This window comes from Adiantum capillus-veneris, unplaced genomic scaffold (genome assembly GCF_014529385.1).
Source record: "Adiantum capillus-veneris isolate H3 unplaced genomic scaffold, ASM1452938v2 Hic_scaffold_286, whole genome shotgun sequence".
Taxonomy (NCBI): Eukaryota; Viridiplantae; Streptophyta; class Polypodiopsida; order Polypodiales; family Pteridaceae; genus Adiantum; species Adiantum capillus-veneris.
This window is the reverse complement of record NW_028221410.1, coordinates 138,409-165,988: the sequence shown is the minus strand read 5'-3', so window position 1 is coordinate 165,988 and position 27,580 is coordinate 138,409. Positions and strand designations below refer to the sequence as shown.

Below are 27,580 nucleotides of genomic sequence, written 5' to 3'. Positions count from 1 at the left end.
TGTCGTGACTCACTAGAGCAAGACCGCTCTACCTGTCTATCCTGCATAGAAGTATCTAGCACAACTGAGTCTCTGCTTTGCTCAGACACTAGCAAAGCATGCATGTTTGACTCTGTCACCTCTCTATGTGACTGCTCAAGTCGTGCCCCAACTGTGTGCACAACGAGCTCACTACTCTGCACTCCATGCAAAGCATCCTGCAACCCACAAGCAAAAGAGACTCGCCTGCTCTCTCGCTCTCTACCTGGTTGCGTGATCACAGAGACAACACCGTCTCTCGCATGATCCACATGCAATGGGCAACCTGTACCACTCCTGGCACCTCTCGCAATCACTAGCGAACCCAAATGCATCACAAAATCTCTCTCTCGTAGCGAAATCTGACATCCACAATCTCTAAGCTGACCAATCGAGATCAAACTCACTGTCAAATCTGGTACATAGCGCACATGTCGTAACAAGTAAGATGCACCACTAGGTAATGACAGTCTCACATCTCCTGCACCTGCTATCGCATGCACCGATCCATCGGTCAAACGTACACTGCCAAGCATCCCGCTAGAACAGCTACAAAACCATTCACGATGCGGCGTGACATGAAACATAGCATCTGCGTCTAGCAACCACTGCGAAGGGAGTGCACTATCCACATGTATAGCATCTCGTGCATAGCTCGAGGTAAAAGTGACATCCCCGTCACTAGTATACTCCGTCACTACATCTGCCTCAACTGTCAAAGCAACTGAGTCCATGGCATCACTACATACATCTCTGAGACTGCCATGTCTCCTACGATGTCGCATACGACGAAAACAGCGCCGTCTAACGTGTCTAGAATGACCACAATACCAACATATCACCGCGGAAACGGGGCCGCGCTGGCTCACCTGCGATGCAAACGGGACCTGCAGGCAAGCGAACGCACATACAAGAACTCAACTTGAAAACTGAACGCAAGAGGGACACGAGAATGAGGGACGCGAACGAATGATCAATTTCATAAGAAAGTGCCGAATACAAGGGACGCAAGTAATCACTTGAAAACGGGGCTGGAAAGTTGGGGGAAGTGGCACATACTTCTGTCGGCGTACTCGTGAATGTACATGTCTCACACGAGTCCTTGATGACTCAGATCTATCATACATATCATGTAATCTGCGCCAAAGTTCTCTCGAAGTAGTCTCATACATAACAAGAGCATATACAGATTCCGCAAGGTGCAAAGAGAGTGTAGATAGTGCCATCTCCTCTAGCTCCTGCCACTGATCGTCAGACATGTTTGAAGGTCTACCTACATCACCACTCAATGGTCGATGCAACCCTCGCTGTGTCAATGCATCAAGCATACACTCTCTCCATGCCACAAAGTTTGACCCATCAAACATGCGCATTTCGGAGAGATCATAATCTGAGCAATCACCTATCTCTGCCATGAGCACAATGTAGCAAACTAGAAAGCAAAATCACCTCACCAACAACACCTGGAAACTGTCTACAAATATGGCCAGAAACACAATGTAAAACCTGTGAGACACACTCCAAAATAGAGCTCCTGCGATGTCAATACAAGCCTCCTCTGGTATCACACTGCAATCTGTGAGCTAATCACCAAGCCAACACTGTGCGGTATCGATGCATACACACGCACAAATCTCCCACCTGCAGAGAACACCGCACGCAAATGCTGAGTACAACATGCAATCTCTACCTAGATCGCATAAATGATACGCGTAAAACTCCTGGGAAAATTTCGTCAGAGTTTCGTCAGTAAAACGGCCACAAAACCAATAACCAAACTGACTGCAGCAGATTTCCCCTTGGGACAATCCTTTTTGCCATGGCCTCTTCCTAAACATTGAAAACATAGCTTCTCTTTCTTGGCTTTATCAAAATCCTCAGGAGAGAGAGGACCCCTGGACCCCTTGGGTTTTTTAGATGCATCCGAATTAGCAACTAGAAATTTTCTTTTATTTTGCCCGTACTGAGTGCGTGTATTACCATGTATACTAGCAGGCACGTTACTATTATGTGTTTTCTTATCATCAGGGTCATCATGAATATGTGCTTTCACTATGGCTTCCTCAAATGTTTTAGGGTCTTGGTCTTGACATACTTCTTAAGTTTTGGAGTCAGACCTTGTATGAACCCTCGTACTTGTTGAAAGGTATCGAATCCTTCCAACTTGAGGATGACGTCCCGATAGTGAGAGATATATTCAAGGAGTGATGGATATTGGCGCATGGAACATGTGTCCCAAGCGGTCCAATTCCGATCGGCCTTGTTTGTAGGCAAAAATTCCTTGCTAAACATTGATTCAAAGGCTGCCCAACTCTTTGGTATGATGTTCTTCTCCTTGAGAGACATCCACCATTTGTAGGCCTTGCTTTCCAGAGTTAAGCTCGTTTGCAAAGCTCTGACTGCATCCGGAGTACACCGTAAGGCGTGAATTCCATCCCATTTACTGAGAAAGATGTTCGCTGCATCCTTATTTCGGTCTCGATCTTCGCCCTTGAAAACTGGTGGTTTAAAGTTCTTTAACAAGTCATCTACCTTTTTAGCAGTGAGAGTATGCAGTGTTTCATTAATTGGGCCTTGCCCTTGTGTTCCAACGTGCTCATGCATGTGGGTGTCAGCAGGACTCTTAGTCTGCTGTTGCATTAATTGAATGACTAATGTGGAAAGTTTAGTAACATTTTCATTTAAAGCTTTAAAATTCAAAGTCTTATCTTTTGCGAGTTATGAAATGCTGCGGATTATGGCTATAAACATCATTTGTAATGAGTAGTTATTCTAGTTTCAGAAGCCGGGGTGCAATGGCACTTCCAGATTGTAAATACAAAGCCATTTGACCCTTTCAACCCCATTTTTGGTTAAACCTAAGGTAGCCTTATTATATAAGGTACCTAGGTCATTTTGTAAGGAAGACTTTTTATCATAATCAAAACTTAGCGCTGCTGTCTACTGTGTGTGAGAGAGAAAGAGAGTGAGCGTGAGCTTCATCCTCTCGCTACGCTCCGCTCGCTCAACACATTGGAGATCCGACTGCACCATTGCTGTAGGCTCGAGGAGAGCTACGCGACAATGCCAAGCATTCCACGCGAGACGAAGCACACACGCCGACGCATCTACGAGCTATTTGTGGACGTAAGTGTATCAAACGATGTCTGTTTTCTGCGTGCTAGTAGTCTATAGAATCGTGGCGACATAAGCTACGCATAGGTACTCATAAATTTCAGTTTCAGGCACTTTCAAAATTCAGCTCTGTCATCCTTCGCGTTTTCCGCAGATGGGTTTAGAGTGAGGGTTTTGAGTGTGGAAGCTTAGGGACAGGTGTATCCTAGTGAGGAGATGGTGTTCCTTAAGTTTCGTATGAATCTGGCATGATTAGGTGAGTTACCTTCCGCATGTGTGTATGTGGCTAGGTGGTGTAGTTGAGAGCAGTGAGGTTCTTGATTGTGGTTTAGTTGGACTTCCAGAGTGTTGTATGTGTAGGATGGTCTCAGCCTGACAAGCTTAAGAGATTTCCTCCATGTGCCTATCGTGCCATCTGTGTCCTCGATTGACATTATGTTGATCTAGGTAGTGTTTGCATGCACTTCATGGGTGTGTGAGTCGCTCCCGTCCAACAGAAGTACTCAGAAAAAAAAACCTGATGTTGGTAGCACTTGCCAAGTATAGGTAACTCCACTTGTGCGTCGTAGCACCTGACCGTCAAAAAAAGAAGAATTTGCACAAGCGGCGTAAAAAAACGAACTCCGCAAAATCGCGCGTGGTTCACAAGATGACTCAAATCTTGTAGTGGAGATGGTCGAATTGTCACCATTGTGAAGAAGCTTGATTGTTGAAAGCTTTCTTAATTGGCGAATGATTATGTTGCACAAACTCCAATGGAAATTGTCGCAAATATAAAAATATGCAAAAATCTTGAATTTTTTGCAATAGTTGAGCGGAACCGTAAGTCGTGAGGCTCGAGGGAAAGCCGACACAGCTTGCTTCTTGCACCAAGTACGGAGGTCGAGGCTTGTGGGAGTTACCTTGCTTGTGGGAAGGACCACCAAGAAAGTCCAAGGCTCAAAATCGTGTTTCAATTGGCCATGCCATATGAAAACAACCGATTTTTTTGAGGCAAATACCGCAGGCAGCGTGGAGCAGATAGCGCGAGCATACACAAGTTGTGTGCGGCTTGCTCAGGCAGGTAGTGGCCACTAGCTCTTGTAAGCACACCCCCTTCTCCAGGGCGCTCCTGTCAAGCCCAAGAGCACGCAGTTTTGTGCACCACACCTCCTCTTCCAAAACGAGAAACATACCCGATTTAGGCGAGCCCCTTTAATAAATTTGGTAGAAGCCCTAAAAAAGCCACGGTTCTCACCTCAAGGCCCTATTTTTAGGAGAAAATAGTGACCACGCCTAGAGAGAGAGTGAAAGAGAGACTTCCTAGCTACCTAAGCTTTGATACCAGTGTAAGAACTAGGGGAAACTAGACTGAAGATCCTCCTCCCAACCTCCCATTATATAGGCGGGCTCCTAGCCCCTTGCCCTAGACGGATCCCCTGTCCACATTGTCTAGCCCGACCCTTGGCCGTAGTCCATGACCATCCTAGTTCTTAGGTTACAGGACCCTTGTACTGACATTGATGATGTGAGGTAATGTGCTTTGTAGCACCACTATCAAAATACCACACATGTGAATCTACAGCAACTGACAAGCATGCATCATGGACAACAGGATTGTAAGTGCACTCTGCGCTAAAAGCCCATTCTACATCAACATCAACAACACAATCTCCTTTCACAGAAGACTCAACAATGGCTGCATTTGTAGTGGAGCCAGCATTTGCAGTGGAACCACCCTCTTTCTTCTTAGCCTCTTTGGCCTTCAACTTAGGACACGACTTGATCAAGTGATCATTAGCTTTATAATAATGGCAACGCATCTTATTTTTGACCTTATCACCAAAATTACCAGACGAAGTGCTGCCAGCAGAAGCATTAGGAATAGAAGTTTTGCCACTCGCAGCAGAACCATAAGAAGTGTTTGCATTGTTGTTACCACCCTTTTTTTGAGAAGGAATAAAAGCTTGTTCAACTGCACACTGTCTAGTCCTATTTTTTCTGGAAACTGACTCTTGCAATAGCAATGTGCATAATGCATCAAAATTGACAACTTCTGGATTTCCTTGGGTCATAAGTCTCCAAGTACTAGCAAAAGTCTGGTAAGAATCTGGTAAGGCATCAAGAACAGTCTGCACAAGGGAACTGTCTGAAATGACTTCACCTGCAAAAATAAGTTGCTCGCTGATATCATTGAAACTAGCAAGGAAAGTGTCCATATCATCTTCCTGATGCATAATCTTCGACTCCAGCTCTTTACGCAACAAAGCAATTTTAGCCTCATTGCGACTTGCATAAAGACCAACCAAAATATCCCAAGCTTGTTTTGCAAATTTTGTTGAACATATGTGAGGAACAATGGTGCGCTTCATAGACAACATAATCAATGCATGAGCCTGTGCATCCTTTAAATCCCAACGAGCTTGTTCTGCCATAGGCAAAACAACTCTAATAGCAGCAATCCTTGCAGCAAGACCTGCAACATTCTCAACATCGCCTACATCGTTATAACCAAGATGTACATCAATGCCCTGCACAATATTCCAAACGCCCTTTGACACAAGAACGTATTGCATCATATAAGCCCACATAGGTTAATTTTCCCCATCCAACCTATCCTTAGCAGCAAATGTCTTGAAGACATCTGTGTTGTTGTCATCCATGGTAAATGTTGCACCTGTTGTGAAAAATGCTCGAAAATAGGAGAAATGGAGCGGGAACAACACGTGCTATATAGCAGAAACCGTAGAAGACTGTGAGGGACCTGTTATGCAGAAAATGGCACTGACAAAAATTCTGCACAAAATGACAAAATTGCTTGTGCAGACCTGCTTGTAGTGGAAACGGGGGTCGAAATGAGCCCGAATCAAAAATCTGAGCAGGCGTGTACTAGAGCTACTGGTGACTAAGCCCGGGAGGACGTAACCTTCTCTGATACCAATTGTTGGAATTAGGGTTGCAAAAAAACAGACACAGCTTGGAGAAGACGAAGGAAGCTCAAGGCACACAATAGAGAGTGTGTTACTTAGTGTGCAATGGAAAGATAGATAGCCCTAGAGTGATGGGCGTATATACAATGCTCAGGGGAAAAACCTCATAAAGAGGGAAAAAATGCCCCGCGGTCCTAGTGTGTTCACGCACATCACTACCACATGTGTTCACTACCTCATGTATGACTTCACTTAGGCAAAGGATCATAAATAGTTTGTATATGCAAAAGAGAAATGATTTTCAATGTTATGTAACATCTCTTCATGTACTTTTATTTTGCATAAACCTTGTAAATGTTTTTAAAGAGTTCTCTTCAAAATCCATTTTTACATTTTAAAAGTTCTTAATAATATCAATGCTCGTACACATAACCCTAACATCAAATCACATTTATATATAAGCCAAAAACATATAGAAAGACAAAAGCACACTAAGTGTCCATTTATACAACCATTGTATATACAACTTTTGGATAATAATTGATATATGTCTACATGATTATTGACTTTCATTTTAATAACATGGACCTTCAAATATTTCCACAATTTCATTGATATTTGAGCAATGTATACCTTTCCATACAAAACTATCATTGTTCGCCTCAGTGTAATCTGCATGACGTTACTTTCTATGGAAAATTCCTTATCTAAAATCTTTTTTGAGTAGAGCTTGCTTCATCTCTAGACTCATTACCAATTGCAATTTTATAGATACATGCTTGTCTCATCATTTGAAGCACCTCAATGAAACATTATACATGCCCGTGCAAGAATACATGTGCTTGCAGTTCACGCCATCGTAGTCTACATTGACATCTGTAAAACCTCCTTGTATACAATCTTTTGAGTAACATCAAACCTATCTCTTGGATCGCCACCCACTTGCATTGTTGCATTGTTCCTTACATGCACTTTCAAAGCTCTATATGATCTTACTCGTGACAAAGCAACATATAATTGTCCATGCAAAAACACATGTGTAATGCAAGTAAAGGCCCAATACATTGAGAGTCTGCCCTTGAGTGTTGTTTATTGTCATCCCAAAGGCCAAGCGTACAGGAAATTGTCGTCGCCGCATGTCAAAAGGAAGTTGACGTGAAGGTGGAATAAATGTAATTCTTGGGAGAAATACTCTATCACCATACTTATCCCCTGTAATTATCTGTGCTTCTATGACCTTTGAATTGAAGTTTTTGCAAATCAATCTAGTTCCATTACATAAGCCTCGTCGAGGTCCAAATTTCTAAGCAACATAATAGGTGCATTGTGATTCAAGACCAATCAATGAGGAGGAAAACCACCACCAAAATTCAAGCTATTGATATATTCTATTGTGTAGAGAGGGCAATTCCATTTGAGATAGGTACAATAGAGTTTGCACTAAGATATTCCACTGGGCTTCCCCGCAACAAATGCAAAGCACACTCATTTATCTCATCAACCTCTTGACTATGAGGTGCAAGAATAGCACGCTCCGTAAAAACATTTGACATGATCAATATTTACATTTACCCCTCTATAAACCCAAGAAATCAAATCTTGCAATCCACTGTTCACTAATAGCATCTACTCAGGTAATGTCACTTCCTCGCTGTGTTGATTTCCCTTGGTAGAACCATTTCCAATATTCAAAAGCCACTGGCAGAATTCTTTCTCGCAGCTATTGGCTTGACCTTGAAGTACACGCATATTTAGAGTCAAAGAGAGAAATTTTACATGTGACCAAAGCCTCAATTGGCACAATGTTGCATCAACAATATCTTCTCGTGAACCTTTGACTATGACTGGAAGTATTTGTCTAAAATCTTCTCCAAACAATATCACTTTTCCACCAAAGGTATTTTGATTGTGCATTATATCACATAGAGTCCTATCCAGTGCCTCAAATGCATAACGATGTGTCATTGGTGCCTCATCCCATATTATCAACCGTGCAAGCCTCATAACCTCTGCCTAAGGACTATTTACACTAAATTTTACATGTGCTGGGAGCATTCAAATTGAGTGGAATCTTAAATCGAGAGTGGGCAGTTTGACCTTTAGATAGCAAGAGAGATGCTATACTTGCCAAAGCCACAAAACCTTCACCATGTAAATGCGATAGTAAATCATTATAAAGATACGTTTTACCTGATCCACCAGGACCATTCAAAAAGAAAACTCAACCATTACCATCATGAACTGCATCCAATATAGTGTCATAGGCTCTTTTTTGGCTATCATTTAAGGTCCTTTCCATGCGGGCACTTAACGATGTTTGTTCTGACACGTCAAATGCCATCTCTTCGTCCAAAAATCCGATTTGTCTACTTATTGATACTAATATGTTTGGCATAGGCATGCCTTCAAAGTCATGTAGAAAGACATATTTAAGAATTATGGGAAAAATGCACAAAAAAGGGACAATTCTTCTCTTCTCTATTTCTTGAGGAGAGGTAAACAATGTTTTAAATGTTCAATGTCTGTATGTAGTTTTTAGTGGTTTGCATGCACTAGAAAGATCACATATGATGTTACGCTTTTGATTCTCAAAAATAAAAACTTGTTCAGAATTGAGTAAAGAGAGCCTTCGTCCTCAAATATGATTCTCTAGGAGTAGACATTGTGTCAAAACACAACTTCAAGCCCAAACTCTAACTTAAGACTTTCAAAATGCACATGGTATTGAAATTTATGGCTATCCTTGTCATGCTGAGAAAGACAAAAGAAGAAGTCTTACAATACATAGTCGTGGGGATTAGCTTTTACACAGTGTAGGCATTATTATCGATGACAAAAATCCACATTTCAATCCTCCTATTGTTTAGAACCAAATTGTTGTGACAAAAAAGTATGAGCCTCTGCCTCAAACTTGAGATGAAGGGCCATTATATAAGCACTCTGGAGTGGAAAGTCCAAAGTCCAAATCATGGTCCCACATTTTAGAGTCCAAAGGCCACATGATACTCCTCTAGTTGAAGGGTAAGGCTGGGTTCAGATTGCATGGGACGTGGGTCTGTGAAGGGTCGACATGGAAATAAGTTCTCGAGGAGCACTATTGGTTTCTTTTCCAAATCTACACCACGAGCTTGGGTGGCCTCAACCGTTGAAACATGACTATGTCCAAGGCCTTTGTCAGCTAAAAACACATATGGTTGGTGATCTCGTGATCTGTAGCTTTTGAGAGCGGTGATGTAGCCCGTTCTTGATTTTGTTTTTTTGTATGAACTATGCGTATTTACAAAAATGAGCATTGAACACCTTGTGTGAATTGTAGTAGAAAAGCTTGGGGCTGGCATACAACACTGAGCAATGTGAAGTTTGAACCTGCCCTAATACTTGCTCTTTCGAACTTGAGGTTGATCCCTTTCAAAAATTAAACATGATTGAAAGCTTGAGCTGATCTGCAATGTAGGAAAATGTGAAATTCAAACCTGCCCTAAAGCTTGCTCGTTTGAACTTGAGACTGAGCCCTTTCAAAAAAATCTTGTGTGAATTGTAGTGAAAAAGCTTGAGCTAACATGTAACGCAGGGCAATGTGAAGTTTGAACCCTCCCTAAGGCTTGCTGCTTTGAGCTTGAGGCCGAGCCCTTTCAAAAAATAAACACAATATTAGAAAGCTTGACCTGGCATGCAACACAGAGCAATGTGAATTTTGAACCCGCACAATTCGAACTTGAGATCGAACCCTTTAAAAAAAAAGCATGTGTGAATTGTAGTGAAAAAGGTTGAGCTAGCATGCAACACAGAGCAATGTGAAGTTTGAATGCTTGCTTGTTCAAACTTGAGGCCAAGCCCTTTCAAAAAATAAACACGAGGAATAGAGGTAAAGGCATATGGGGACGCGGCTTTAATTTGAATTTCAAATATGACGATCGGGAGCAGGGATTGCCGTCATTGCTTGACCTGATCCCATGCCTCACCAAGGGGTGACTGAAGCTTCTGATCACGTTCTAGCAAGCTCTTCCTACTCGCAGAGCATGCGAACTGCATGATGCGAGCTTTTTTATCCTACTTGTGTGTTTGCCCTTGTGTCAAATGCTGAGAACACTGAGAGGGCTTACAAGAGCTTGAATGTGAAGGTTGGATCATCTGCGAGCTCTTTCATTGATCTTCTCACAAAGAAGCCTCTCATGCCAAGAGCTCTCACAAAGGTGCAACCTTATGCAGCCTGAACATGGTGCATGAGGCCATCGCAGGTAGAGAGTGCCACAACTATACCTCATGTGAGTTGGAGCTGGGCCTAACGAGTCCTTCTTCCACCATCTAAACTGCAAAGCCATCTAGTCTGTGCGCAGGAGTCTGTTGGTGTAGTTGGCATGGTGCTTGAAAGCGTCACAGTCGAAGCATTTGCATGGAGTCAGCAAGAGATGCTTGCGAAAGCCATTGATCTCGTCTTCCACAACATTCACTGTAAAGCCAGCCTACTTCAGCCGGATTCGGCACTGCAGCCCCTCGCCATGAAATGGATACTATACAATATACTACTGCAGCCGGATTGGGCCACTACTGCAGCCCCTCGCCATGAAATGGATACTATACAATATACTATATCTTTAAGGTCTGTTGGGATAGTTTCCTACGATGTTAAAATTTATCTTCCTCTCTTCTTCTTCATGTACTACCATTTCTATTATTATAGCATATACTATACTACAATCCAATCACTCTATAGAACACGAGCTTGGATCGGAAGGTTTTAATAGGTGTAAGGGACACTAGCTTGAGGAGAATCACAATATGCAGGCCACTTTATGGACTCTTTGTGAATGGATCACACCAAGGGTTTGGTTTTCTACCAATGCTTGTCATGCATTCCATGCCCAATGTCTAAGGCTTTGTATCACATGCTCTCGCCTTGCTTCTTAGATAGCGTGCACAATTGGAAAGAATATCAACTACCTCATCTTGACTTGAGCTTCTCACATGCTTGCACTCATATTGGATGAGAGACCATGTTTCACTTAGCAAATTACCCAGGAAACTAATCATCTATTTCATATTACCATTTATATATCTAGCAAGGACAGAGGCTCGAACTTAAGTATGAGCCTCCATGCCTTCTTCTATTTAGTAGGGTTTAGCCTCTACCATTTTTGTATCTAGCAAAGGAAGAGGCTCAAACTTTAGTTCAAGTCTTCGTGAATTCTTTTATTGGTAGAGGTTTAGTGTCTACCATTTTTATATCTAGCTACGTTACAGGCTCGAACTTAAGTTCGAGCCTCCATGCCTTCTTCTATTTTGTAGACGTTTAGCTTCTATCATTTTTGTACCTAGCCATGGTAGAGGTTCGGAATCAAGTTTGAGATAAATGCATCTAGAGGCTCGAGCGTGCACACCTTTTTGTACATACCATGATAGAGGCTCAATATTTTTGAAAGTGCTTGTCATATCCAAAACCTCTATGCTAGATAGCTTGGTTTCTGTGTACAAATTCATGTTTTCACCTCTAATTGGGAACAAATGTGTGTTTTTTCCCTCCAAAAGGGCCACTAGTTTTAACAAAAAGTCTTAACTTTATATATAATTTTTTTAAAAAAAGAGGAGTTATAATTAGACGTGACAAGCATCTAATTCCTTCCAATAGACCTCCAAGTGCCCTAAATTGAAATGATTAACTAGCATCAAACTCCTTCTAGCTAACCTCCAAGTGCCCTAAAGTTCTCATTATATCATGACTAGAGTAGAGTTCAACACATTATTTAGAGAATATTATTAAGTGATGGGTTTCTTCAAATAGCTTAAGTATATCAAAATGAAGGTGATATCTATCAAAAAGGGAATTTGATTGAGTGTGCCCACAAAAATATAATAGATCAAACTACACAAAAATATTAAGTTTTCAAGCAACATTAGAAAAAATGGGACTTGAATAATTCCCAAAATTCCTAAATATGTCTTTAGATGCTTTCCATATTGCTACAAGATCTCCTCAATGTTCAACAATGCCAAGTCCTTTGCATGAGTTGACCCCAAGTGCATGTGGCGATGAGCATAGTCTTTGGAAAGTTCGCTAGAAAGTCTATCCCAAAGTTCCCCAGGACGCAATGGAGCACAAAAATATTAAAATAATCACGAATAAAGTTCTTAATTGAGCACCTGTTTGATGTAATGCAGTTTCTCTCAAGCATGCACTCCACTCCTCATCACTTTCCAGCAATTGTTGAGCAAGGCAAGCCTCTTTGAACAAAGAGTATACATATCCATCAAGAGTACGCAACTCCTCAAAAGATCTACATGCCTTGCAAAATATCAATAACATATGTAAATAGTACTTTTCATCAGCACTAGGACAAATGTTGTACACACGTCCAATAACATTTCCTCGTTGCCTTCTTTTCCATTTCTTGCTCCCTGCTTTCCAACACTCACATGGAAAATCACCATATAAAAAGGATATCCATTCTCATCAACTCTAGTTGTAGGTGAGAATCATTTAAAACAATGGTGTTAACATTTTCCATCCACCATGCAAGGGGCATTTCTATTGAATGCACCACATGGCCCACGAATATTTGAGTGGCACACCACATTATACAGATCAGGAAAAACTATTTTATTGGGTAGCTTTGCACACACAAATCTATCATAATGTGCCACATCAACAGGCTTGAAGCAGCTTTGCAATATCAGAAGTATGTGAGCATGTGGAAGACCTCTCTTTTGAAACTCAATTACAGATACATATCCAGATACCACTCCAAATAAGGACCTCTTGGTTAGAAATGCCATCAGGTCTTTAAATTTTACATAAAAGACACGTGTAGTCAAATTCGGTCAATCTTGAGCAGTTTGCCCTGGTAGCAATGCATCAGTGATCTCATCCCACTTTGGATTGCAAGTGAAGGTTATAAACAAATCAAGTTTTCCCATTCTTCTAACAATTGCCATTGAATCTTAATAAAGTCGATGCATAAATCTTGGACCTCCAGTGTAAGAAGAGGGCAAACCAACTCTTCTTTGTGCATCTCTACCAAATACATTTCTTGGAACATCATGAACATTAAGCATGTTAGCAAGACCTTGGTACAATTCAATACGTAGTGCTGATTGATGATCACATACCCATACTAATCTACACCCTTCAATACTACTATAAGCATCTACTATATATTGTTGTAGCAATCTTCCTCCATGAAGAAGACATTTGTTGCTATCTTGTCGCACTTGAAGTCTAACCACATAAAAGTCACGTTGAGTAATCATTTGTCTCGTATATCGTCCACAAAGAGGAATCCCTATATGCCATCCATCTTCTCCATTTGGGAACAATATAACATACATCAATGGCATATATGACCTGTGAAAATTTGAAATTCTCTTAACAACCTACTATGTGTAAAGATTTGAATATCTCGATGAACAATATTAAGGTCATCACCTTGACTAGGTATGATGGCTGCAACTTCACTTGCAATTGGAACAGAATATTGTCTAGAAGTGGCTCGAGTCTCAACAGTAACCATCCTTAAATTGATATGTGGTGTCACTGCTAGATGGTCTCTTAAAGTAGAAAGTCCATGTGCATATGGATTATATACATGCATCATCTGTTGTAATTGATGCATTTCGCAAGAATCTAATGAAAAAACTCCTTGTAACCTGTTATTCAATTCATGATCTATAACATGCACGTATAGTTGTGCATACCTTGGACAATGTTGTTGTGGTGCATTAGGCAATAGAGATCCAATGCGATGAAATGTTAACCCATTGATCTGCAATGTATAAACACCCCCACCTCTAGTGACTTGGTCATCTACATGAGCATCCAAGGACACAAAAGATAAGGAGTTATTGTATGCTCGTATATTTCGTCTAAATGTCTTGATGTGCTCATCATCACTACTCAAAAGATCTTCCAAAACCTCTAGAGGGTTGTGCAAAGGAGGCAAGGAAATTTTTTTGTTTGAACAACAATACCTACCTACAAATCCCTGAGAGGTACTTTCTACCTCACACTTCCATAGGTATGCATTACAAAAACAACACTAAAAAATCATGCTATCCATATGGTGTACTACAATTACCAAAAAGCAATGGAAAAGTAAACGGATGATGATTTTCAACTGTGTGTGAGTTTATATGGCGTAAGATAGAGCCACATCCAACTCATATTGCAGATACCTCACCCACCATAAAAGTAGTAGGATTTGTGATTTCTCTCTGGCTTGCATTCACATTGTTTCTTTGACCACCAAAGTCGTTTGTATGTGCTGCTCCCATTTGCTCTAAAGTCCCACCCTCAAATGTCATGTGATAGTTTTCCATATTTAATGCATTGCATCTCCTTTGCTTTGTCATGTATATCTTATCTTGTGCGTGGCTACGGCGTACACTCAAATTTTTTAACTGTTGAGCTTGAGTTCTAGTAAGAAACCTAGGAGGGGCCATACCTGATGTTGTAATTGAACAACAAACGTTTTAAGAAATAATGTGTAGTAAAAGAAAATGAAGTATTCTCTTTCTCTATCTATAATTATTAAAGTGTAGCTCTTATAAAAACACCTCAACAAAAAAGTTGCCTTATAAGCTTCATACATTTTTGTAGCCATGTAAAACCTACATCTAGTAAAGTGTATATATTCATATCTTTTATATTAAAGTGTAGCTCTCATAAAAACACCTCAACAAAAAAGTTGCCTTATAAGCTTCATACATTTTGTAGCCATGTAAAACCTACATCTAGTAAAGTGTATATATTCATATCTTTTATATCCCTCTTCTATCTTAGAAGTATCATGAAGGAACATGAAAAGTGCAAGCAAAGGAGACAGTGTATGTGCAAGCATTATAGAAAATGTTGATTTAGAGGCAAGGGTAGGTTTACAAATAGATCAGAGAAGTGGCAACATGGTAGTCAACCTCAAACAACATTAGAAATACTTCAACTTCAAAGCTTCAAAGCTTCAAAGTCAAGATGTAATTGAGAAGTTTAGGTTAACATGACGTGGCATTGAGAAACACCTTAGATCCAATTGCCACCAATAAATAAGCATATTATTGCTATAAATATGGGAGACAACATCAATACATATAAAAATTCTTTTGATTTAATGAGTATAATATGCCCACAAAATGGAGAATCCAAAATTTCCACATAAGAAACCTAGGAGGGGCCAATCTTGATACCACAAAAACCTAGAAATGTACATTAAAGAGCAGGTGAAAGTGAGAGCATCCAATATTAAGTGCAAGAAAAGGAGAAAGAGCAGGTGCAAGTGGAGAGAAAGCCCAACATTAACTGCAAGCAAATGAATAAGAGAAGATGCAAGTCAAAGAGAAAATGCAAATTTTGGCATATATCTTCTTTAAGGAATAAGAGAGAGAAGTGACAATGTGGAAATTGACTCCAATTAGTGGTAGGAACACTTGAAAGCTGAAAGTTGAGATGAGATCTATTGAGAAGCTCACAATAACATAAGATGAGATTGAGAACCAGCTAGGTTCAACTTCACAAAAATTGATAAGCAAATAATTGCTAAATTGATAGACAAAGCGAGTATAAACAAAAAATTTGTCACATGAGAATCACCTAGACTATATCGATAGATTTTTCACAAAAAAGAAACCATGGTTATTTTTTTCTAGTTCGGCAAGGCTTTGGCATAGCCAAATGACTTAGCCTCTTTTCTATGGAATTTAATCGATTAATGGGCATCCTCAAAGCTCTAAGATCACTCTCTAGAGTAGTAACTTGCTCCTTTAATGCCACAACATCCTGATTATGCTCTATGGAACACATAGAGAAGTGTTCGATAGACTTGTTTTGAAATTCTTGCATCAAAGAAAAAAGGTCGCGTTGATTTTCTCCCAATTGAATAATATCTTTCTTCATGTCCTTCAAAGATGAAATTATCTCCTCTCCAAAACTTTCTTCATTGATAACATGAGATCCTTGCCTTCTTGTTGAATATCCTCCAAATAACCTTTGCATTGGAGTTAGTTTTCAACGTGGAAAAAAAGTTGTCTTCAATCATCCTTAAACATCTTGAAGAATATTTAGTTTGATCTTAACTCTTAGAGCGTGCAAGTTGCTTTACATTCCTGATAGTATTATGCTTGGGAAGCATTGGCATGATGATGACTTCATTGGAATTTTGTGTGGCCCTTCAGCAACAATACCTAGGGAGGAATTGAAAGGGCTATCAATGTCTATAACCAAAAAAAAAGCTTCTTAAATTGTCAAAAATATCATCTTTATATCCTTAACTCAATATTGGAGTAGTTTTCACCTTAGATTTGGTCCCTTCAGCATGCAAGGTACTTTGCATCTCCTACATTAGCATGCCTTGGAGGGGTTGATAAGATAACCTCATTGGGATCAAAGGTTCGTTGACAAAAGTAGCTAAAATTCTTGATGTATTGAAATGATTTTCCATCATTGAAAGAACTTTTTTTTTTAATGATTCTTCTTCGCAATTTGATAAACAAAAGGAAATAAAAAGATCATGATGTTTTTCTTTTATTAACAATTCATTCTAAATTTCTTATAGATTCTACCAAATCTACATCACACCCCTTTCCTATACATTGATTCCTCATATTATCACACATGGGTGTCACATTACATGGCTTTCTAGATGATAGCGGAAGAAGAAGGCATACCTTCTTTTAACGACTCTCAAGAAATTTTCTTGGAAATGGTGTGTTTGTGCAAGGCAAGACAATAAGGGTAGGGCCAGAAAGCTATGGGCTTCTCTCCAGATGCAATTACCTACCCTTGCATTTGAAATGCATGTGGCACTCTGCAAGACACTTACATGGAAAAATAATTTATTATTATTAGTCAAAGGCTCTTGAAAGAAGACGTCGTTCTTGCCAATGCCTTGGTTGACATGTATACCAAATGCGGTGTACTTCAAAAAGCACAAAAAATGCTTGAGGAGATGCCTTTTTAGGATGGTGTCTCTTGGACTTTATTGATTATAAGATATATATATATATATTGAATAGGGGCAAGGCTAAGAAGCACAAAAAGTGTTTGAGGAACTACCTCTCCAAGATGCCCTCTCTTAGAGTGTTATGACTACGGTATATGCAAGCTCTGGGCTGATTTTAGAGGATGCAAAGTGAGGGCATCTCTAAAAATGCAATCACTTACACTTCCATCTTCAAGGCATGTCGCATCACTCAAAATTTCGATATGGGAAAAATAGTTCGCAATGATATTGTTACTAACGTAGATGAAATTACCTACACTTTTGTTTTGAAGAAAGACATGAAATTCGTGGTCATACTTGGTCAACATGTATGCCAAATATCTTCCTAGTTCAAAAAACATAAAAAGGTTCTTGAGGAGCTGCCTGTTCAAAATGCCCTCTCTTGTAATGTTTTAATTGTAGGATATGCACAACAATGGTAGGGCCAGTAAGCTCTGGGCTATTTTCAAATCATGTGAAGCAAGGAATTCTCTATAGATGCAATTACCTAGGCTTGCATTTGAAAGGCATGTTACACTACGTAAAACACTTATATGGGCAAAATAATTCAGGTTGATATTATGAGTCAAAGACTCTTGACAGACATGGTGATGAAAGTGAGCAAAGCAGTAAGAGAAATAGCGAGCAAGAGAGACAAAGAGGGAGTGCAATGCATTGACCGACATGCATGCCAAATGTAGTGTCCTTCAAAACTCATAAAGGGTGCTTGAGGAGCTATTTCTCTGTGATGTTGTCTCTTGGAATTCATTGATTATAGAATATTCCAAACGGGGGCAAGGCGAGGAAGCTCTAGCGTATTTTCAATTGATGCAATGCAAAGCAAAGGCATATCTTGAGATGCAATCACTTATACTTGCATCTTGTTTTGAAAGAGTGTGCCACCACTCAAGATGCTGATACGGGGAAAAGATTCACCATGATATTGTTAGTTAGGGACTGATCAAATAAAACTTCATGCTTGGCAATGACTTGGTCGAAATGTATGCCAAATGTGGTGTCTTTCAAAACTCACTCGAAGAGCTACCTATCTTGGATGATGAGTCTTGCAATTCATTGATTGCAGGATATGTCGAACAAAGGCAAGTCTCAAAAGCTCTAGGGTGTTTTCAAAATATGCAAAGCGAGGGCATGTCTCCACATGCAATCACTTAAGCTTGTATCTAGAAGGAATATGTCACCACTCAAGATGCTTATAACGACAAAGGAATTCACAATGAGATTGTTAGCCAGGGGATGTCTCCCTGCAACAACATGCTCTCTCTCTCTCTCTCTCTCCTCTGTGCATGCCCAACTTCCAATACCCACGGGCTGCTCTCTCTCTCTCTCTCTATGTGTGTGTGTGTGTGTGTGTGTGTGTGTGTGTGTGTGTGTGTGTGTGTGTGTGTGTGTGTGTGTGTGTGTGTGTGTGTGTGTGCGTGCATGCCCAGCTTCCAATACCCACGGGCTGCAGTTGGAGCTCGGCCAAAGGATGGGCTGCAGACATGGAGGTCGACAAGAGGATGGGCTACAGATGCACTGCGCTCGATAGAGGCTTGCCAACCAGAGAGACAAAGAGGGAGTGCAATGCAAAGGGCCGACATGCATGCCAAATGTAGTGTCCTTTAAAATTGCTAGAAAGTTCTTGAGGAGTTATTTGTCTTTGATGTTGTCTCCTAGAATTCATTGATTACAAAATATGCCAAATGGGGGGAAGGCTAGGAAGCTCTAGGCTATTTTCAACGAAAGCAAAGTGAAGGCATCTCTCGAGAGGCAATCAATTATACTTGCATCTTGAAGGCACCTGTCACCACTCAAGATGTTGATACAGGAAAAAGAATTCACCATATTATTGTTAGTCAGGGACTAATGAAATAAAACGTCGTGCTTGGCAATGCCTTGGTCGACATGGATGCCAAATGTGGTGTCCTTCAAAACTCACTCGAAGAGTTACCTATCCAGGATGATTTTTCTTGGAATTCATTGGTTGTGGGATATGTCAAAAAGAGGCAAGGCTCGAAAGCTCTAGGGTGTTTCTAGAATATGAAAAGCAAGGGCATCTCTCCACATGCAATCACTTATGCTTGTATCTGAAAGGCATGTGTCACCACTCAAGATGCTAATACCGGCAAAGGAATTAAATGAGATTGTTAGGTAGGGGCTGTTGAAAGAAAACATCGTGCTTGGCAATGCCTTGGTCAACATGTATGCCAATTATGGTGTCCTTCAAAATGCACAGAATGTTCTAGAGGAGATAACTATCTAGATGTTGTCTCTTGGAATTCACTGGTTGTAGGATATGCCAAATGGGAGCAAGGTCAGGAATCTCTGGGCTATTTTCAATAGATGCAAATCAAGAGTATCTCTCTAGATACAACCATTTACGCTTGCATCTTGAAGGTGTGTGCCACCACTCACGATGTTGATACAGGAAAAATAATTCACGTTAGTCAAGAGCAATTGAAAGAAAACGTTGTCTTTGCACTGCCTTGGTTGATATGTATTCTAAATGTGGTATCCTTCAGAAAGCACAAAAAATGCTTGAGGAGACACTTATTTGGGCTGTTGTCTTTTGGAATTCATTGATTGCATGATATGATATGACAAATGGGGAGATACCAAGAAGCTCTAAGCAGATTCTAGTAAATGCAAAGCAAGGACATCTCTCTAGCCGCAATCACTTACACTTGCATCTTGAAGGCGTGTGCCACCGCTCAACATACGGGAAAATCATTCACGATGAGATTGTTAGTCAGGGGTTGTTGAAAGAAACCGTAGATATACCTACGCTTTTGTCTTGAAGACATGTAGCACTACGCAAGACATTTATATGTGCAAAAGAATTCAGAATCATAGTATTAGTCAGGGGCTATTGAAAGAAAAGCTTGTGCTTTGCAATGCCCTAGCCAACATAATTGCCAAATATCATTTACATCAAAAATCCAAAAAAATTGCTTGAGTTGCTTGTCCCATATGCCCAACAGGGGTAGTGCCAGGAAGCTCCGTGTTTTTTTCAAAGGATGCAAAGTGAGGACATCTCTTGCGATTCAATAACCTATCCTTGCATTTTGAAGGCATGTGGCACTATGCAAGATAGTGATATCGGCAAAATAATTCACGATGATATTGCTACTGAGGGGATGCAAAGTGAGGGTGTCTCTCCAGATCAAATTACTTATGCTTTGTTTTTTAAGGCTATGCTTACATCTTGAAGGGATGGGCCATTATGCAAGATGCCTACATGGGAAAAAAGATGAAATCACCTATGCTTTGGTCTCAAAGACTATGCTTCAATCTCAAATGGTAGTGGCATTACGCAAGGTGCTGAAACTGGCTCATCCTCACCTAAATCAAGTATCCATGTTTTTTCCAATCCGGGGCTATGTTTATATCTCTCCTTTTTATTATGTATTTATCTTTTTTTTTAATTTTAGGCTTTTATCTTGAATTTTTATTCATCTCTCTCTCTCTCTCTCTCTCTCTCTCTCTCTCTCTCTCCAATTGGGTTAACACTAGAATGGTTAACAGGACACTTTTGTGTCCTGTTAAGTGACCATTTTGCTTGAATTATTTAAAGAGTATGAAAATTAATTTCTAGGTGCTATATATCCACAAAGTTGCCTTATGAGCTGAAAAAAACTTAGCATTTTTTCTTGAGTATCGATCTCACCATTAACCTTACTCTTGCACAACATTTTTGAACCTAAACTGTGTGAAAAAACGGGTCCTGTTTTTGGCTTTTTTTCAATTTTTGGCAACTATACCACTCTAAACTTCATGTTTGTGAGGTTTAGATGGCTAGAGGTTAGGCCTTCATAGTTCTCAACATGTTTTGATGCTTGTAGGGAGAGCTAAGTGTTAAAATTGAAAGTTATGACCAATTTACAAGAAGTGCATAATCCTGTTTTTTGGCCAAAATTAGCACTTTTATTATTTTTTTGGTGGCTTTCTTGATATCCAAATTGTGTAAGTGTAATGTATAACATAAAGCTAATCTTCCTTGAGTTTTGGGGGACCTAATATGCTATATAGCATAGTATATGATGATGGTTGAGTTTTTTGATTGCTGAAGAATACGATACATTTTAGAGTAGCAAGTATAACTTTCTCAATATTGCTAGTTTCTTAGGCCAATTGTGTGTATTTTATAGGTAGTGATCATATCTAATCATAGACTACAAACTTGGCTAGATATTGAGTAGTTTCTATGGGTTTCTAAAGGTCATAATGCTAAACCCATTTTTTTCATGTTTGCTGTATTTAGCACTTCATCATTGCCCCCAAGGTTCCAATTGTAAGAGATCCATTATCCTTTTGACATGCTCCATGGCTCCTTTTGAATCCAGAGGCCCAAAGGGAACTAAGAAAACATGTATATAGTATCTATATTGAGCGTGACTGTAGAAACTTTGATGATAGGTCTGCGAATGGCAAAAATGCAACTTTTTTGTACCTATTTTTTGCCCAAAAAAAATTTAGTGAGGTAAAAGCAACCATATGTTTTGGTCACCAACCCATAGAAGTTAACGGGGCATTTTATCTCATGTCCTACAAAAATCTCCACTCTTATTATATGCAATCAACCGTAAGAAACTGCTGTTTTGGCAAAATGCACTGGTCCATCAACTTTGGAGGCTTGTAGTGACCAAGGGATGAGAAAAATTACAAGTTTCACATTTTTTCCATATGTAGTAGTTATTGAACTATAAGCTCATGAAAGGATATTTCAAAATGAGTGGATCTACTATGGTTTTGGAATTTTTCCCAAAACCCTGAAAGGACACTTTTATGTCCTGTTAGGTTACCATTCTAGTGTTAAGCCTTTGCATAAAGGAGGGGATGTAAAGAATGTAAACAACTACCGGACTATAATGATTGGGTTTCTTATGGGGAAGTTGTTTGGGTGCATAATGATATGAAATTGAGTGATTGGGCTGAAGATAATGACAAGCGTGCAAAGGGACAAGTGGGTTTTGTCGATGCCATAGCACCATTGATCATCTTGTCACTCTTCGTGTTCTCATGGAGGAAAGTAGGTTGAAAGGCAAGTGATCGTATTGTTGTTTTTCGGACTTAAGAAAGCCTTTGATATGATTCCATGTAACAATTTGTGGAGAAGGATGGAAGAACTTCAAGTGCCAAGTGAGTTTATGCTTGCGGTTTCTCGAATCTATGAGAAGGTGATTTGTCAATTGCGAATGGGAAGAGAAATTTCAAAATTTTTTGTAAGCACTATTGGGTTAAACAAGGATGTCTGTTGTCACCAACTCTCTTTGGTCTATGCATCGATCAATTGGAACAAATGGTACTTGACTTTATGCAAGAAGAAGGCATTGAAAAGGTCACTATTTGCAATGCATTAATCATGCTTTTGTTGTATGCGGATGATGTAGTGCTTCTAGAACACACTTTAGAAGATGCACAAAAGCTCATGGTTGTCCTTGAGAACTTTTGCTTGCATAGTGGGCTATTTGTGAGCGAATCCAAGACAAAGGTTATGCTTGTGAAAACCAACCATAAGGAGAAGCCATGCATTGTGTGCAACAATGAGACACTTGAAGTTGTTGAGAGATTTAAGTACCTTGGCCTTGAGGTTCCGTCCAATCACAAGTGGCATGAATGTGCTATGCATCGTTTGGAAGCGGAAAAGAGAGCATATTATGCATTTGAGAACATGTGTAATGCGGGAAATATCAAGTGTTGGGTTCTCAAGAAGTATCTTTTTGATACATTGGTGACATCGGTTCTTCTTGATGGAGTTGAAGTGTGGGGCGGGAGCATCTCAAAGTCTACTTGGAAAGAGTTTGAGAATGTCCAAAAGCATATTCTCACAAACTTTCCCCAAGTGAAGACACAAACACCATATATGCTCCTACTCCTTGAGTCGGGATGTCTTCCAATTGAGGTTATGGGCATGGAAAGGGTTGTGGAGTACATGATAAAGATGCATCAAAACCCCTCACATCGACTTCCTACAATTTCATGGGAAGCAAGCAAAAAAGTTCAAAAGATGCATAAAAGCAAGATCTTGAGCATGGGATGGATGCAAGACATAAAGAAGTGGTTTGGGAGATGGGATGCATTACACTTGGTACATGATGCTTTGACTCCCAAGTGATCATGAATGAATCTTTTCTACAATGCCAATGTATTACGGCTTGGGAGAAATCCGGTGGGTCACGCTTCATACATTACACCACCCATATTGCCCCCAACTACAAAACCATGTTCTTCATTGAAAGAGGAAACCGTACTCACAGTTACATGCTTGAGCATATCCCCTTATCGGCGATACGCACTATCCCATATTGCCCCCAACTACAAAACCATGTTCTTCGCTGAAAGAGAAAACCTTACTCACAGTTACATGCTTGAGCCTATCCCCTTGTTGCGATACGGACTATCGCAGCCATTCGGCTTGGCTCTCATTTCCTTCGATGCGAGATAGGGTGTTGGGGCATGGAGAAGAGTCAAATCGATTGTGCACATTATGGTCACTGCAAGTTCGAGAGTCTGAGTACCACACACTACTAGAGTGCTCAGCTTTCGGTCACCTCACACTTGCTTCTCTCACATTTTCAGCCATAACTTAGACGTGCACACTTTCCTCTCCCAATCAAAGTGTGGCTCTCCATTGTGACTCTCATCACCACAATTTTGGAGCATCGAGAGTCATTCATCGGCCATACACATACTACATCATATGTAACTTTGGTCCCATAGGTCACATTTGACCTCTGAGAACGATAATAAAATCTCTCTCTCTCTCTCTCTCTCAATCGCATTCTATTTCTCTACCATTTTCCTCTTGAATAAGAGCTCTTGAGTTCAGCTCTCCTCGTCAGATAGATCTTTAAGGTCTCTTGGATAGTTTCCTACGATGTTAAAATACTCTACTTCTTCTTCGTCTTCTACTTGTCTTTTGTTTTTTCTTTTTTACTCTCTCTCTCTCTCTCTCTCTCTCTCTTCTCTCTCTCTCTCTCTCTCTCAAAATCTAGAGTCTGTTTAGAATTTGTAAAGTGAGGGCAAAATAATTCAAGATGATATTGTTAATCAACGTCAGTGATTATTTAAGAAAAAATGTTTTCTTGTCAATTCCTGTATGCATGCATGCCAAATGTGGTGTACTTCAAAAACAACATGCGAAATGTGTTGTACTTCAAAACCATGTGCAACGACACTGCAGCCCACCATTTTTTATTTATAATAAAAGCTTACCAAACAATTGCCACTTGAGCAGCGCTACGTATGACACCTCTGGTTGTAGCTACTGGCCGCTCTCTTATTCGAACCATGCCCACACCACGTTTGCTGCAGCAACCAATGCAAGTGCATAGAGCAAGAAACATCATCTCTCTCTCTCTCTCTCTCACTCAAGACACTTGTCACACACACACACCACACACACACACACACACACCTGTGGTCCTTAGCTATAGCTACTACAGAAGCAAAGACTTCCACGACCTGCAACAGAGCTAGGCACAAGCTCGTCCAGACGATGGTCTGCAGATTCTTGTCGATAGAGCAAGGCTGCACAACTATATTGAAACAGATGTCTTTTTCTCTCTCTCTCTGTGTCATGCTCCCCTTTGTTGTGTGGTGTGTAGTAGAGGTACCAGAGTCCAAGCACTACAAGGAATGGCAAGAACCGCAATCAAGCGTTGGATGGAATTCCGTTGGGTAGAGCCCTCGAGCAATTGCATGGCACTGGGCAAAGCCGAAGGAGATAGAATTAGTGTGGAAGAAGAGATTGAATGGGTAGAGCCTTAGCAAAAATGGAAATGCAAAGCCTAGCTCTCAATCTCTCCTCTCTTTTTCTCTCTCTCCTCTCTCTCTCTCTCTAATATATATATATATTATATACATATACATATGTCGCCAAAAAATCCTCTACATTCTACAGCTAGGCTTTGCCCATTTCCATCATTGCCTAAGGCTCTACCCATTGACATCATCTTCTACACTAAAGCTATCGCCTGAGGCTTTGCCCATTGCCATCATTGCTCGAGGCTCTACCCAGTGAATTCCATCCAACGCTTGATTGCGGTAGTTGCCATTCCTTGTAGTGCTTGACTATGGTACCTACTATTCCCTCCAGTAAAGGTGAGCATGAGAGAGAGAGAGAGAGAAAGAGAGATCTGTTTCAATATGGTTGTGCAGGCCTAGCTCTATCGACAAGTATCTGCAGACCATCGTCTGGCCGAGCTTGTGCCTAGCTCCAGTTGCAGGTCGTGGAAGTCTTGCTCTCAGTAGCTATAGGCTAAAAGGACCACCAGGTGTGTGTGTGTGTGTGTGTGTGTGTGTGTGAGTGAGAGAGAGAGAGAGAGAGAGATTTTTCTTGCTCTATGCACTTGCAATGGGTTGCTGCAGCAAACGTGGTGTGGGCATGGTTCGAATAAGAGAGCGCCAGTAGCTACCAACCAGAGGTGTCATACGTAGCGCTGCTCAAGTGGCAATTGTTTGGTAAGCTTTTATTATAAATAAAAAATGGTGGGCTGCAGTGTCGTTGCACATGGTTTTTGAAGTACAACACAATTCGCATGTTGTTTTTGAAGTACACCACATTGGCATGCATGCATACAGGAATTGACAAGAAAACATTTTTTTCTTAAATAATCACTGACGTTGATTAACAATATCATCTTGAATTATTTTGCCCTCACTTTACAAATTCTAAACAGACTCTAGATTTTGAGAGAGAGAGAGAGAGAGAGAGAGAGAGAGAGAGAGAGAGAGAGATTAAAAAAGAAAAACAAAAGACAAGTAGAAGACGAAGAAGAAGTAGAGTATTTTAACATCGTAGGAAACTATCCAAGAGACCTTAAAGATCTATCTGACGAGGAGAGCTGAACTCAAGAGCTCTTATTCAAGAGGAAAATGGTAGAGAAATAGAATGCGATTGAGAGAGAGAGAGAGAGAGAGATTTTATTATCGTTCTCAGAGGTCAAATGTGACCTATGGGACCAAAGTTACATATGATGTAGTATGTGTATGGCCGATGAATGACTCTCGATGCTCCAAAATTGTGGTGATGAGAGTCACAATGGAGAGCCCACACTTTGATTGGGAGAGGAAAGTGTGCACGTCTAAGTTATGGCTGAAAATGTGAGAGAAGCAAGTGTGAGGTGACCGAAAGCTGAGCACTCTAGTAGTGTGTGGTACTCAGACTCTCGAACTTGCAGTGACCATAATGTGCACAATCGATTTGACTCTTCTCCATTGCCCCAACACCCTATCTCGCATCGAAGGAAATGAGAGCCAAGCCGAATGGCTGCGATAGTCCGTATCGCCAACAAGGGGATAGGCTCAAGCATGTAACTGTGAGTAAGGTTTTCTCTTTCAGCGAAGAACATGGTTTTGTAGTTGGGGGCAATATGGGATAGTGCGTATCGCCGATAAGGGGATATGCTCAAGCATGTAACTGTGAGTACGGTTTCCTCTTTCAATGAAGAACATGGTTTTGTAGTTGGGGGCAATATGGGTGGTGTAATGTATGAAGCGTGACCCACCGGATTTCTCCCAAGCCGTAATACATTGGCATTGTAGAAAAGATTCATTCATGATCACTTGGGAGTCAAAGCATCATGTACCAAGTGTAATGCATCCCATCTCCCAAACCACTTCTTTATGTCTTGCATCCATCCCATGCTCAAGATCTTGCTTTTATGCATCTTTTGAACTTTTTTGCTTGCTTCCCATGAAATTGTAGGAAGTCGATGTGAGGGGTTTTGATGCATCTTTATCATGTACTCCACAACCCTTTCCATGCCCATAACCTCAATTGGAAGACATCCCGACTCAAGGAGTAGGAGCATATATGGTGTTTGTGTCTTCACTTGGGGAAAGTTTGTGAGAATATGCTTTTGGACATTCTCAAACTCTTTCCAAGTAGACTTTGAGATGCTCCCGCCCCACACTTCAACTCCATCAAGAAGAACCGATGTCACCATGTATCAAAAAGATACTTCTTGAGAACCCAACACTTGATATTTCCCGCATTACACATGTTTCTCAAATGCATAATAATGCTCTCTTTTCCGCTTCCAAACGATGCATAGCACATTCATGCCACTTGTGATTGGACGGAACCTCAGGCCAAGGTACTTAAATCTCTCAACAACTTCAAGTGTCTCATTGTTGCACACAATGCATGGCTTCTCCTTATGGTTGGTTTTCACAAGCATAACCTTTGTCTTGGATTCGCTCACAAATAGCCCACTATGCAAGCAAAAGTTCTCAAGGACAACCATGAGCTTTTGTGCATCTTCTAAAGTGTGTTCTAGAAGCACTACATCATCCGCATACAACAAAAGCATGATTAATGCATTGCAAATAGTGACCTTTTCAATGCCTTCTTCTTGCATAAAGTCAAGTACCATTTGTTCCAATTGATCGATGCATAGACCAAAGAGAGTTGGTGACAACAGACATCCTTGTTTAACCCCAATAGTGCTTACAAAAAATTTTGAAATTTCTCTTCCCATTCGCAATTGACAAATCACCTTCTCATAGATTCGAGAAACCGCAAGCATAAACTCACTTGGCACTTGAAGTTCTTCCATCCTTCTCCACAAATTG

The 27,580-nt window shown here is 40.5% G+C and overlaps 1 pseudogene; it reads left to right on the top strand.

Annotated features, from left to right (window-relative positions):
• The first annotated feature begins 10,399 nt into the window (after nucleotides 1-10,399).
• Nucleotides 10,400-27,580, top strand: part of LOC147417290 (potassium channel AKT6-like) — a 20,155-nt pseudogene continuing 2,974 nt past the window's right edge.